The sequence below is a fragment of the Mastigoproctus giganteus genome, chromosome 7 (genome assembly GCF_048544385.1).
Source record: "Mastigoproctus giganteus isolate SK-2022 chromosome 7, ASM4854438v1, whole genome shotgun sequence".
NCBI lineage: Eukaryota > Metazoa > Arthropoda > Arachnida > Uropygi > Thelyphonidae > Mastigoproctus > Mastigoproctus giganteus.
Genome location: NC_143581.1, coordinates 53375945 through 53388784, shown reverse-complemented (window position 1 = coordinate 53388784; position 12840 = coordinate 53375945).

The following is a 12840-nucleotide window of genomic DNA, read 5'->3' as shown; positions in this document are numbered from 1 at the left end:
TCCTTGGCTTCGTTGGATGTTTGTATTTCTCCATAATGGATGATTCTTAGGTTCAGTTAACCGATTTTTCTAGATGTCATTTTCAAGTGACTGGTAGATAGAGAGTGCATTACTTTATTTATGTGAGTTGACTACAGTTATCATTTTGGCATGTTTCTTAAGACATGGAGATACCACTGGAATCCAGTCTTTTTTTTTTTTTTTTTTTTTTTTTTTTTTTGTTGTTGAAATATCAGGAAATTCTACACCGAAGATATAAAAAATCTTTCCCTAAAACCTCTCTGAGAATCGAAATGAAGAAACGGGAGATTTTATTCGTTTCAAATAAAATCATGACTTGGATGCTCTTGCTACCATGCAGTTGCGGCACATCTTGTAGTAAAATACAGTAGTTTATATTCTTTACTTCTTTTCAGTAAGCCAATATAATGATATTCAAATCGCAATGATATTCGTATTTCTTGTACTCTAAAACAACGAGCGGAAATTCTGATATCGGGCCGTTTTCATCTGGCTTTGTATTATTTCTGCGCTTCCTTAATTGATTGAATAATTTACTAATTAGACGGCTAGATAAATAGGTAAGTAATTTATTTAGAAATCGTATTTTTGAATTTAAAACGACTTTAAGCCTGGTCCACAAAAATAAGATTCTAGATGGATTCTGCGCGGGTATCATAATGGTTAAAATCACCGTCCTCCGCACACCGAGTGGAAAACGCCCGGGTTCGAATCCTGTCAAGACGTGAGTAACTTTTATCGATTCTTTTCACTGTGTAATGCAAGGCAAAAAGCCGAGTTTTCGCGCGAGAAACACAAGGGCATATAAGTTAGTTCTTGGATGTCCCTAATAAGATAGACAGTAATCATCTCTGACTGACTAAAAGCAATTTTGCTCATTTTTAAGTTAAAACAAGCAGAAGTTTTATACTAACAGAAATCAAAATATAAGGATGATTTTCATCAAATCTGCACCTACCATAAGCAGTCCTGGTACTGTACTACGATGAGAGCGGAAGCTATTCTGGCTCTAGATTTTTTTGCCGTTCTTTCTAACAGGGAGACATCGTTCTGGTATGTTATCATTATCACAGCAGGTCCGCCGATCACTGCTACTCATCAAAAGACCGGAATTCCGCACGCTTAATGATTCGATGGCATAATTGAGAATTATGCAGGCAGAAAGATGCATAGAACTTGCGCAGTGAAAATAATGAATAATGGTAAGCTCTATCAGATGTAGAAAGGCAGGAGAGAGGAGATAGAATGATTTAGGGCAATAGAAGTCTTTTAATGGATTTTATTCTAATAGATGGAAAATATTCTTCAATATACGAAGTCTGATCAGATGATTCCCGCTACTATAAAAATCTGTTTACATAGGAAAGAATGAAATCGACCTTCAAAACAGATTTACAGTCAAAATCATAGAGGTCCAAATATTTCAGAAAATAGGTATAAAGATATAGGATTTATTATTACTCCAATCATTACACTGCTATCATATCCATTGCCCTCTAGTAAAACTACGACTTCTGTCTACATGAAAGTGAGTTGGTGTGCCCATTTTAATTTTATGGGTCTTTTTCACAACGTGACTGAGTCGGTCTCATGCGAGGGGAGAATGTTTTTTCTCCCCGGAAACTCTGATTTTCCTTCAGCAAACAAAAAGTCGACCACAGAGCGCACTCAGTTTACAGACATATTATATTATTACAATTTACAACAACGACAATAGCACCAGGACCTAAATTTCCATCTTTTCAATTCAGGTACTGCAAGAATTAAAAACCTCGCAAACTCCTTACCTGTAAAATTTTGTGAATAAATGCTGATTCAAATGGATCATGATGAAGACTTCATTCACAATCTATCTGATGAAGTTCACTTTAATCGAAACCGTTCTGTGAATAAACAAAACTTACATTATTGGTCGGAAAAGACAAGGCGGTGTGATGTGCAATTTGATCACATGGCTCTATCGGACCATATTTTTTGAAGATAATAGTGGAAGGGTAACAACTGTGACGTCAGGACGCTATGCTAACGCGATCGCAACATTTTTGACTAGCGAACAAGTTATTAGGTTCCTAAAATTAAATGGTAGTTGTTCCCTTATGGGTAGCACAAATGGTAATGGTTCCCTTATGGTAGCACAGGCTGGTATAATCACTATCCACCCCACTCCGATTGGACAAACCCTGAGTTCGAATCCCTTCAATGATCCAAGAAATGTCCGAAATCAGTTTCAGACTAAAATCTCGGTAACTCGGATTTTCGTTCAGAAAACCGCGTATCGACCACAGAACACACGCAAATACAGACATATTATTTATGGCTCAATATGGCCTAAGTTGCTGATGCGCCTAAAACCCTACAACAACCTAACCAACCAGAACAGCTGATTTCAAGAGGGCATAACGTCTCATACTGTCAGGGTATCAGTGAACGCCGTACGACTGCTTTTTCATAACCACATTATCTCCAGGAGTGATGAAATTTTTTGGCCCTCCAGATCCCAGGCCTGTCAACATCTGACTTGTTTATGGGGACACCTAAAAGCAGGTGTACTCTTATTGTACATACAATATGAATAACTAAAGAACAATCTTGCAGAAACTGTCGGAATTTCTCTGAAGATGCTGTTCCGCTTCTTTGGAAACATACGAGAAAGATAAGATGAATGCCTGCGCACAGATTGAGGTCACCTCGAGGATGTCATTTTCAGAAATAAACGGCATGTTACGTATGTAAGATGGCTTATTAGTAATTTGGAATATAAATTCTTTTTTAATTATTGAGTTACTAAACTCAGTCGATTCCTTCTTTCACCGTGTGTGTGTGTACACTGTGCTGCCACTTTATATTAGGTACACCTACCTAACAGCGTGTTAACCCTCCTTTAGCCTTCAAAACAGGATGAATTCGTCTAGGCATGGATTGAACAAGATGCTGAAAACGTTGTGCGAGAATGAAGTACATGCAGACATGGGTGTCTCACGCAGTTCCTTGAGATTCGACGGAGGTGTAGTCCTGCAGCGAACAGCCGTTTCCAGCTCATCCCAAAGATGTTCAGTACGATTGAGATCCGCGGACTGAGCGGGCCACTGGAGCAAAGAAACGTCATTGTCATGTTCCTGGAACCATTCCATAGTGATTCGGGCTTTGTGCACCGGCGCATTATCCTGCTGGAAGTAACCATCTGACTGAGGATAAACTGTCAACATGAACGGATGCACTTGGTCAGCAACGATGTTTAGGTACGATGTGGCATTCAGACGTGAATCTATGGGTATCAGTGGACCCAACGTGTGCCAAGAAAACATTCTCCACACCATAACACTGCCCCCACTACCTTGCACAGTAGTCGTCAGACATGACGGGTCCATGGATTCATGTTGTTTTCGCCAAATTCTGAGCCCTCCATCAACATGATGCACCAGGAACTTCGACGCGTCAGACCAAGCAACTGTTTTCCAATCCTGGATAGTCCAGTGCTGGTGTTGCTGTGCCCACAGGAGGCGTGCTCTCTTGTTCTTCATTGATGGCCGCCTCCGTAGCCAGGTGGGCAGGAGCAGCAGTGCGTAGCACACGCTTCTTGATTAGACCGGGGTTCAAGACCGTGACCATCAAATACGGAGGATGCGGAAAGGTCAGGGAATTACCACCGCATATCCCCGGAGCAATACGGCCTTAGTTGCTAATGCTCCTAAAAACCAAATAACAACAACAACAATCTTCATTGATAACAGAGGTACGCGATGTGGCCGTCTGCTATTGTAGCCCATTCTCGACAAAGTGCGACTAGTGGTCCGTTGCGATATTTTGTTCTGTGCATCAAGGTTGTATTCTGACGTGGAGTGTGACATTGTGGCGCGTCTGTTTGCTTGCACAATTCTAGCCATCCTCTTCTGACCTCTCTCATCAACAAGCCGATTTGCACTTGACCTCTTCAACAGATAACGAACAGAAATAGCCATCCACAACGAATAGATAACCACAAATAATAAATAAAGGCAAACTGATAATTAAAATCAACACAGAGGAAATGATGGCAAAATACTAAGGACAAACGGCGTAATATGCAGCAGAATAAATGGAGCACCAATACTATCACTGAAACAGCATCGATCTAGAAACCAATGGGAGTGGCACCAGCCAGGATGTCGTCGCTCCCAGGATGAACCCACACCAGATAGAACCCACACACCTAGAAGAGGACTAGGCCCCCACCAACGAGTCAGCATCGGACTGCACTTGCTGGCGGGCACTGCAAATTGCCGCTATGGCGAACTGGGCGGGGCCCCCTTTCCCAGCCCACTTTCTTTCCCCATCACTGGTGGGGGTGAATGGACGGTCTCCCCCCTGTCTCCCCCCCTCTTTTCCCTGTGGTGGGGCATGGGCATGCCCCACTGATATACCTGGGGTCGCCTTCCCTATTGACCCCATATTTCTGTCTTTTCCCCCAGCTTTCCGCCCCCCCCCTACTCTACCTATATCGCCAGCGAAAAGCGCCCCACACAACGAAAAATTTTAAATGCCAAACTCGACACACTTGGAACCTCTCTCGGCATAACTATATTCTAGCGTTTATTCCCCCCCCACTTTTATATAGATCCTAGCCACTGAAATCTCAGGAAATTAGGTGGCAGGACCTGCCCGATTACTTATCTAAAAATACTGGTGTACCTGGTCTGCCTCCACGGGGCCAAGTGTGGGCAACGTTGGGCCTCAGTAGGGGTCCAGCAGATAAACGGCCAGATGAACAACAGAACACAACACTACACATGTACAATATCCATACACTTTTAAATCTCTGGTCTTCCCGGCGAACTGCTACACCCACAATGAAAGCAACGCGGAGATGGGGGAAACCCCTGGTGCCGTTAGACACTAAATACACTTTATACTTTTTTTTTTTTTTTTTTCCATCAACAAGCGATTTTCTTCCACAGGAATGCCGTTGAGAGGATGTTCTCTGTTCGTTGTATCATTCTCGATACACCCTTGAAACTGTGGTGCGTGAAAAGTTCAGGAGAACTGCCGTTTCAGAGATGCTTTGTACAGCACGTCTTTCACCTACTACCATGCTACGTTCGAAGTCCAGTAGATCACTCCTTTTCCCCATTCTTTCTACGGTTTGTACACTTAGCTGATACTAGAAAGGTTGTTCTGCTGTATTTATATCCACAACTGTGGTCATGTGACTTGCAACGTTGTAGGACAAACCATTTGTGTGCACAGCTGTGGTGTACCTAATATATATATATATATATATATATATATATATTAGGTACATATATATATATATATATATATATTTTTTTTTTTTTTTTTTTTTAATGTTGCAGACTGTTGTACTTTTACTATAAATAACTGTTATGCAGGGGAAAGGTTGGATTGGAGGGCCAATCTTTTTCATGTCACATCTTCCCTACCTTACCCTCCGAAGTCAGGGTATGATGTCTGTGTTCTGTAATAGCTGTTTTTCCTTTTTCATGAATTGAGAAATCCAAATTTCCAAGAAAAAAAAAGTTTAGTAAATATAACAGACTGTTTTAACCTTAGCTTAATTCCTTCGAGTGAGCCTCTTGTTAACAAATTGGGAGCACATCCCCTGGCTGTAGGTAACAGTTCAGTTCCAAAAGAGAATTATGTGATTTTTGAAGTAAAGCAATTTCGCTTAACTTTATAAAAATTTTGAATATTTTTTATCTTCAATTTAATTATTAAGTATGTATGATAATTAAAGGGTAAGAACCTTCTGATAAGGGTTCTCTATTATGAGGTCTTTTTTTTTTTTTTCTTTTTCAAATACACAAACAGAAACAAGATTTGTTTATATGTAAACGATTATGTATTCGCGCATTTTAGAATTGCTATTCATAAAATGTGCTCAAACTTACCTTTTTCATTCTGAGCATTTGTTTCTGTACTAATTGTTAGCGATAACTTAAATTTTGAAGTAAAATGAATTAATTTTTAAACGCCTATCGCCAATTGATGTTGATCCATTCGCCCATCGAAAATTTTGCCTTCCTCTTTAGCTGGATAAAAACAGTGCAGTTATTTAGGCATACTGATTTACTGGTCAAACCTCATAATACATTAATAAGATATTAGAGAGGCACAGAAGTAGCTTTGATGTTGACACGCTTTAAAAAACAATAGATTTTTAATGCGTGTCACTAAAGGAAGCGAATAGAAAACTCCTGTGAACTATTAGTACAGTGTTAGCCGTATTATCTGATACACGGTTTCTGTATAAAGTATTTTCTCAGTGTTTCTCTTTTCTTTTTTCTCCCAAAGCACCCTAAAGCTAAGCCTGGACGACAAAAGGAGAGTGTTCACTGTCATCAAGTAGACTTGTAGTTAGACGAACAAATATTTGCTAAGTGTTATCCAGCATTCTAAGGGTAGTGATGAAAGGTTGTAAAGACAGAGGTTGATTATTTCAGACAGAAATACGTTGTAAATAAACTGGATGAAGTCAGTGGGCTGCTCGTATGAACAAACATAGGTTCGCTTTATCGCCAAGCAATATTGCCATTACTTCTTAGGCACATTCATTCGTTATTTCTTCTCCCTAATTTAAATTCTCCAGCGTGTAGGTGGAGAATATAATCTGTCAAAAGTCTGTCTTTGTCTTAATATTCCACGATCCCTGCATATAATAGGCATTTAAATCTAATCATCGTGCATGATTATTGAAAACAAGCCAGATTTTTTTTTTTCTGGGCGGTTTTCAATGTAAACTTCCAGAAGTAAAAGCACCTTCTGATCTTTAAAAGAGAAATTCCTTAGACAGATAAATTCGAAGTAGAAAAAAGAAAGAACAGACACGCATCAAGAAAACATATTTAGCTTTTTTTTTTTTTACATCGTGATAAGAACAGAAGAATTTATCTTTTGATCATAAGCGTGCAAGGTTTAGGATCGTTAGGGAGGTTTTTGTCATGATAAAAACTTCCATCTGCAGAGAGAACAAAAGACGTAAATCATAGGTTATCGCACGCGCTAAAAAGGACCTTAAAAGTTCAACGGTGCTTCCTTATAGGATGATCTGATTCGATTGTGCCATCAGTTTTGCAAATGATACTAATGATTTTATGTAGCTGATGTAATGCCTGGCCGAATGGTTATCTTACAGCCTTTACAAGCCTAAATAAGGCATAAAAATCCTTTGCCACACAGGAAAATAACAGTTGCTATATTTGCATCAATTATCAGACAACTATGACAAATTTTGTGAACCTAGTTCTCTTTTAAGTCTGATAAGTTCTTTGTGCTCCGACCATCAGTGTTTTCTCTTCATTATTCTAATTAAAAATTTCCCAAAACTCATCCACCCTTTAATGAGGTTATTTAGCTCTCGCCCGTCCCTATTAATTCATACGAACTTTAGTAAAAATGTCAGGAAAAACAATATGTATTTGTAACAACATTTATTGCCTATCGTGCATAATGATTTTTATTTTTTTTTTTTTGCAGTTTTGCAAGCTTCAAATTTTTTCGTGCCAACAATATCATTATTCTGTATAGGAAAATTTGAAGATTTGGTTGGCAATACGTAATACATTCCAGCTGAAGTGAAGAAAATGGCGGCATACAACACTGACCAGAACAGAAATAGGAATTGAATTGTTTCTACTTAAATAAGATACCAGTAGCATTTTAACGTGTGTGTTGGACGTACAACCCAAACAGGTTGAAATTGGTGCAACAGTTTGAGAGAACAGGCAGGCAGTATTTTTGACAAAGAAAGTCATGCAGGCCAGCCACCACAAATTGAAGTACCTGAACCAAATATAAATTCTTGTGTGATCGTATATAACACTGAACAACAAATTTTGGTTCATATCTTGTTATGGGAATGAAAGTAAGTTTACGTTATAGATTTTGGGGTGCCAACCCCTAGCATTGTCGCTGTTGTGGGTATTATTGCATCAGGCAATCATGTAACCAATCACTGCCTGCAATAAAGATATATATATATATATAAACACGGAAATAGTGCTTAAATGGCAGATTGGCTCTTGTTTTCGAAAAAAAAGTATTTTTTTATATTTATATAGGGTATTTTTTATTTATTTTTTATTTATATGGCAATAAGATGTAGCTCTGAACATATCTATATTACACACGGGACCTTTTCGCCTTTCACTTGTATTCAGCTTCGGGAGCATCCCTTTTCATTTACTTTTGTATCTATGTTCCATCAATGCGATGTCTTGATGGAAGCCCATCCATGTTCGTCGCTGACGGCACCACGGTTTGGCGGAAAGAAATCCAGGTGTGAATGCAAGAAATGCATCTTCAATGACACGTTGCATCCCAATTTTTCGTAAGAAGTAATGAGATCTTCCACAAGCTATCTGTAGTTGCTGGCTTTAATATTTCCTAGGAATCCAGTCTAAACATTTCGAAAGGCTTCCCATGCTGATTTCTCTCTATCGCTAAGGATACGTTCGAACTGTTCGTCTTTGAAAAGTTGCCTTATTTGTGAATCAAATGAAACGTCTGGCTTAATCTTCTCTGTACTAAGTCTTGGGAATTTCTCTTTCAAGTATGTGAATGTAGGACCGTTCACTTCCAAAGTCTTCATGAAATTTTTCATAAGCCCCAGTTTGATGTGGAGTGGTGGAAGCAAAACTTTATTTGGATCTACCAGAGGTTCAAATGCTACGTTCTTCATTCCAGGTGTTAATGATTTTCATTGAGGCCAACTCCTCTTCTCGTAGTAAATATTCTTGGCACGACTATCCTACTCGCAGAGAAAGCAACAATACTTAGTGTAACCCTTTTTGGTCCTAATAAAATGGCGATTACCTTTAAATCACCACATATCTACTACTCATACTTCTGATAGCGTACACCTAAGAGGATGTTCTCCATGTTTGCGTATGTTTCTTTTTTGTGGACAACGTACACAAGAGGTATTGAAGGCAGCATATTTCCATTGTGTAATAACACAGCCTTAAGGCTAACCCTTAGAAGCTTCTATAAATAGTCGCTATTTTTCGGGAACGAACCTCGTGTTCATTGCTACCATTAGACCATCAACATCCTTAGAAACAATGAGTTCACCTTCTGTTTGATAGAATTTATCATAGTCTTTATTTCGAGTACGAAATGTCACTTTCACAGTATGATCTAGATTCTAGAAGATTCCACTGTTGTAGCCTCTAGGCCAAAATCTCTGTCTTATTCTTCGGCAGTTTGAGATCACTGATGAGGTCATTAAGCTCACCTTCTGTGGTTCAGAAGGATGTAGGTTGGGACAAAATGGTGGATCCCTTGAACGTAGACGGCTGCTGTACTTCTTCGTGTATATCAAGTTGATGTTCATCAGTCACTGTCTTCATCTTCATCTTCATCAGTGTGTACAGAAAAACGGTTGGGTGGTTCAGGAATAGGTAGTACTTCACCGTGAGGCACGGGACGAATTGCAGATGGTGTATTTGGGTACGTTGCTATCCACTTTCTCTTCATTGTCATCCCTTTTCTAATAGGAGGCACCATACAGAAGTAACAGTTTGTGACGTGATTTATTGGCGCCCTCCATATCATGGGCACTGCGAAAGGCATAAAACGTCCCTTTGGATTTACCTCCTCGTTCAGTTTTGATGAACAGGTAGTGCAGCATATGCGTGGAGCCCAGTTGTTAGCCTGGTCACCTATTTTACACGCAAAGTACAAGAAGTAGGCCTTTTTTCATGGCTCGAGTTAAGGGACGCTTTCTTGAAGCTAACGTGACTTCTCCACGTACGTAACAGAAGTCATCCGGACAGTTCACGTAATTACAAGACATATTAATCTTACACGACACAAATGCTGCGCAAGAAGTAGAATCTCACAGAGAACAAACGTTAACTGAGAACAAATCACCCAGTACCTAGGATTGCTGCACCAGAGTTGAAGACGCATTTGAGGCGACAGCAACCTATCACGTGATACATACCGAGGCGACAGTTGCCGATCACGTGATAAGAGCGTGGTGGTACTGAAACTGTTGTTTTGCTATGTTTTTTTGCCGAGAGCCGCAGACTGTCGAAAACTTTTTCAACAGTCTGAAAATCTACTTAAGTAACAGAAAGGTCCAGATTATCAACAGGTTCCAGGCAGTATCGAGGTACACCTCTCGGGGCTGCCCGCAGGGCTCTGTTCTTGGCCCTTTTCTCTGGTCCATAGTATTTGATGATTTCCTGGGGATAGACCTGGGAGGTGCTGAACCTCTGGCCTTCGCGGGCTACTTGGTCTTGCTTATACCTGCGGATACCAGAGCGATGCTGGAAACAATTGCTAACAGAGCATTAGACAAATTCCAAAACTGGGAAGCCATGCACAACCTGAAGATTTCAAGAGAAAAAATCAAATCAGTCCTCCTAAAGGGGAAACTGCAAATACGAAGACCACCAACAATTAAACTAAATTTCATTCCCCTTCCGTTTATATACAGAAGTAAAGTACCTAAGCATCCATATTGACTCGGGATTCACATTTCACTACCATCTCAAGTATTTATCAACAAAGAACAGAGATATGCTGCCATGATAAGCCGGGTTAGCAGGGCGGATTGGGGGCTGAAGTACAAAGCCTTGGCACTTGTCTATAAAGCCATTTACGTTCCAATCGTCAGTTGTGAAGCACCCATCTGGTGTAAACAAGCCACGCTGGAGAGAAACAAGCGAAAGCTAAACTGTATACAAAGGTTTATGCTCTTATCAATCTGCAGGGCGTGCCGCACTGTAAACAGCCCTGCACTGCAGGTGCTCACTGAATGTCAACCATTGTACCTTGAAGTCGTCAAAAGAGGCTTATTATACCGGTTAAAGAAAGGAGTACAAACAAGCCTACTAAATTTACAGCTTGATCTAACAATCGACGTGAAACAAGAGAAAATGCGCATCAACCAACAGCTACTGGAATTATGGCAACAGTCATGGGAAACGTCACCGAAAGGAGAAATCACCCGACGATTCATACCAACAAATCAAAGTAACCCACCCAAAGCCTCCTCCCTGGTACTCGCCTGCAGGTAACCTTCTTAATCACGGAACATGGTCCCTTCCGACAAAAGTTGACAGTCATGGGCATAGAGAGAGACCCCCGCGATGCCACTGCGGCGAAGAGGAGTCCTGGGGACACCTCATGTATGAGTGCCCAACCTACGAAAACAGCAGGGTTAAGTTCATCACAGAAATACAGAACAATCCACGAAACAGTGAGTTTTCTCTCATACTAGAAGAAAGTTCCTACAAAGCGCTTGCAACCTATGCGCAGGAAGTTTTTGCCCTAAGAAGAGCCAGAATAGCAGAACTCAGCACGACGTTGAACACTAGCCCTTGGGATCAAATCAAACTTGAGCAGAAAAATTCCAAACCTCTGACATAACACTGAACTCAAGCAAACTCATTTAGGGTAGGATATACTGCTGACACCCTTGGTGCGGGATTCGCAAAACTTACGCTAACCCATTATTGGTAAGATTATCTGCTACCCGTCCTTGGTGTCGGACTGCTGGCACTCCTCAGAGTGCGGGATTCGCAAAGTTCAGGCAAACCCAACATGGGTAGGATCACTATTAGCACCATCCATGGTGCGGGATTGCTGGCACTCTTCGGAGTGTATGATTTGCAAAGCTCAGGGCAAATGGCACTCACACAGGAGCATCTGCTCCTGTGACTTTTCAACCCTCACCCTAATTCCTCATTTCGCCTAAACTTGGGTGGATTAACTCTTACCTATATATCTACCCACACTCTTCCCCCTTTAATCCCTTCTTCTTCTCTACCCTATTCGTGACGTTCTCCTTTTTTTTTTTTTAACTTGGTCTCTGTCAGGAAGCTCAGGCGACCTTGGTGGAGGCTCGCCAGAGTATTATGGGCAGCGTGGCTTACCTCCCAGTGGTGGTGGCGGGTAACGTGGTGTCCCACTAGGGGCCATGCGGCCAAGAAGCCAGAGACACAATAACAAAACATAACACTACTCTGACAGAAACCAGACATTACACTTTTTCTGGCTTTTAGAGTCCTGTACTTCTTCACAAAGTACCATGGCGCAGATGTGGGAAACCACCGGTGCCGCCTTCCACAAAACACTATGCCGCTATGCAGAGTAACTGGCTAATATGAGACCCCAACTGTAATTCGAAAACAAGAGCCAATCGACAAATTTTAATGTGATTTTCGTGTTCAGCAGCATGGCATTAATCAAGATTGGGTATTTTTTTGTTTTCGTAACATTTTACGTGTTGACCAGTGTAATATAATTCTTTTACAACGATGATTTCATCTATCTTCCTTGTAAATCACACGGTTAATCTTCTGTTTCTATAATTTATGGAAAAATCCCATATTATACTTTTGGACAACTGTAGGCCAGATCAGACTACATCGTTAGTGAGCTGCTAGGCACGGCTCTTCATAGTAGTGCACATACCATAATGTATTTCAATATGCAGGGTGATTCAAAAAAGAACAACACTTTCAAAAAATTATTACTCAGTAACTAAGTTATATATGAACATGCAGTCAAAACCAATTTGAAACTATTACAGTTATTTTTATAATTTTACAAATGCTCAAGATGCGCCCGTCGTGTCACACAGTACACATCGATCCTGTAGTCTAATTCATCCCAGACCCATTGTAGCATATTATTGAAATGGCAGGCACTTTCCTTCATTTCCTTAACTGCGAGAAAGAGGTGGCACAAACACGAGGTTTTATATTCGCGCAAGAAGAAGCATGGTGTGATATCTAGGGATCTGGGTGGCCACTGTTCCGGAGGCAGGTTATATATGTTCAGTTATTTTTTGAATCACTTTGTATGTATAAA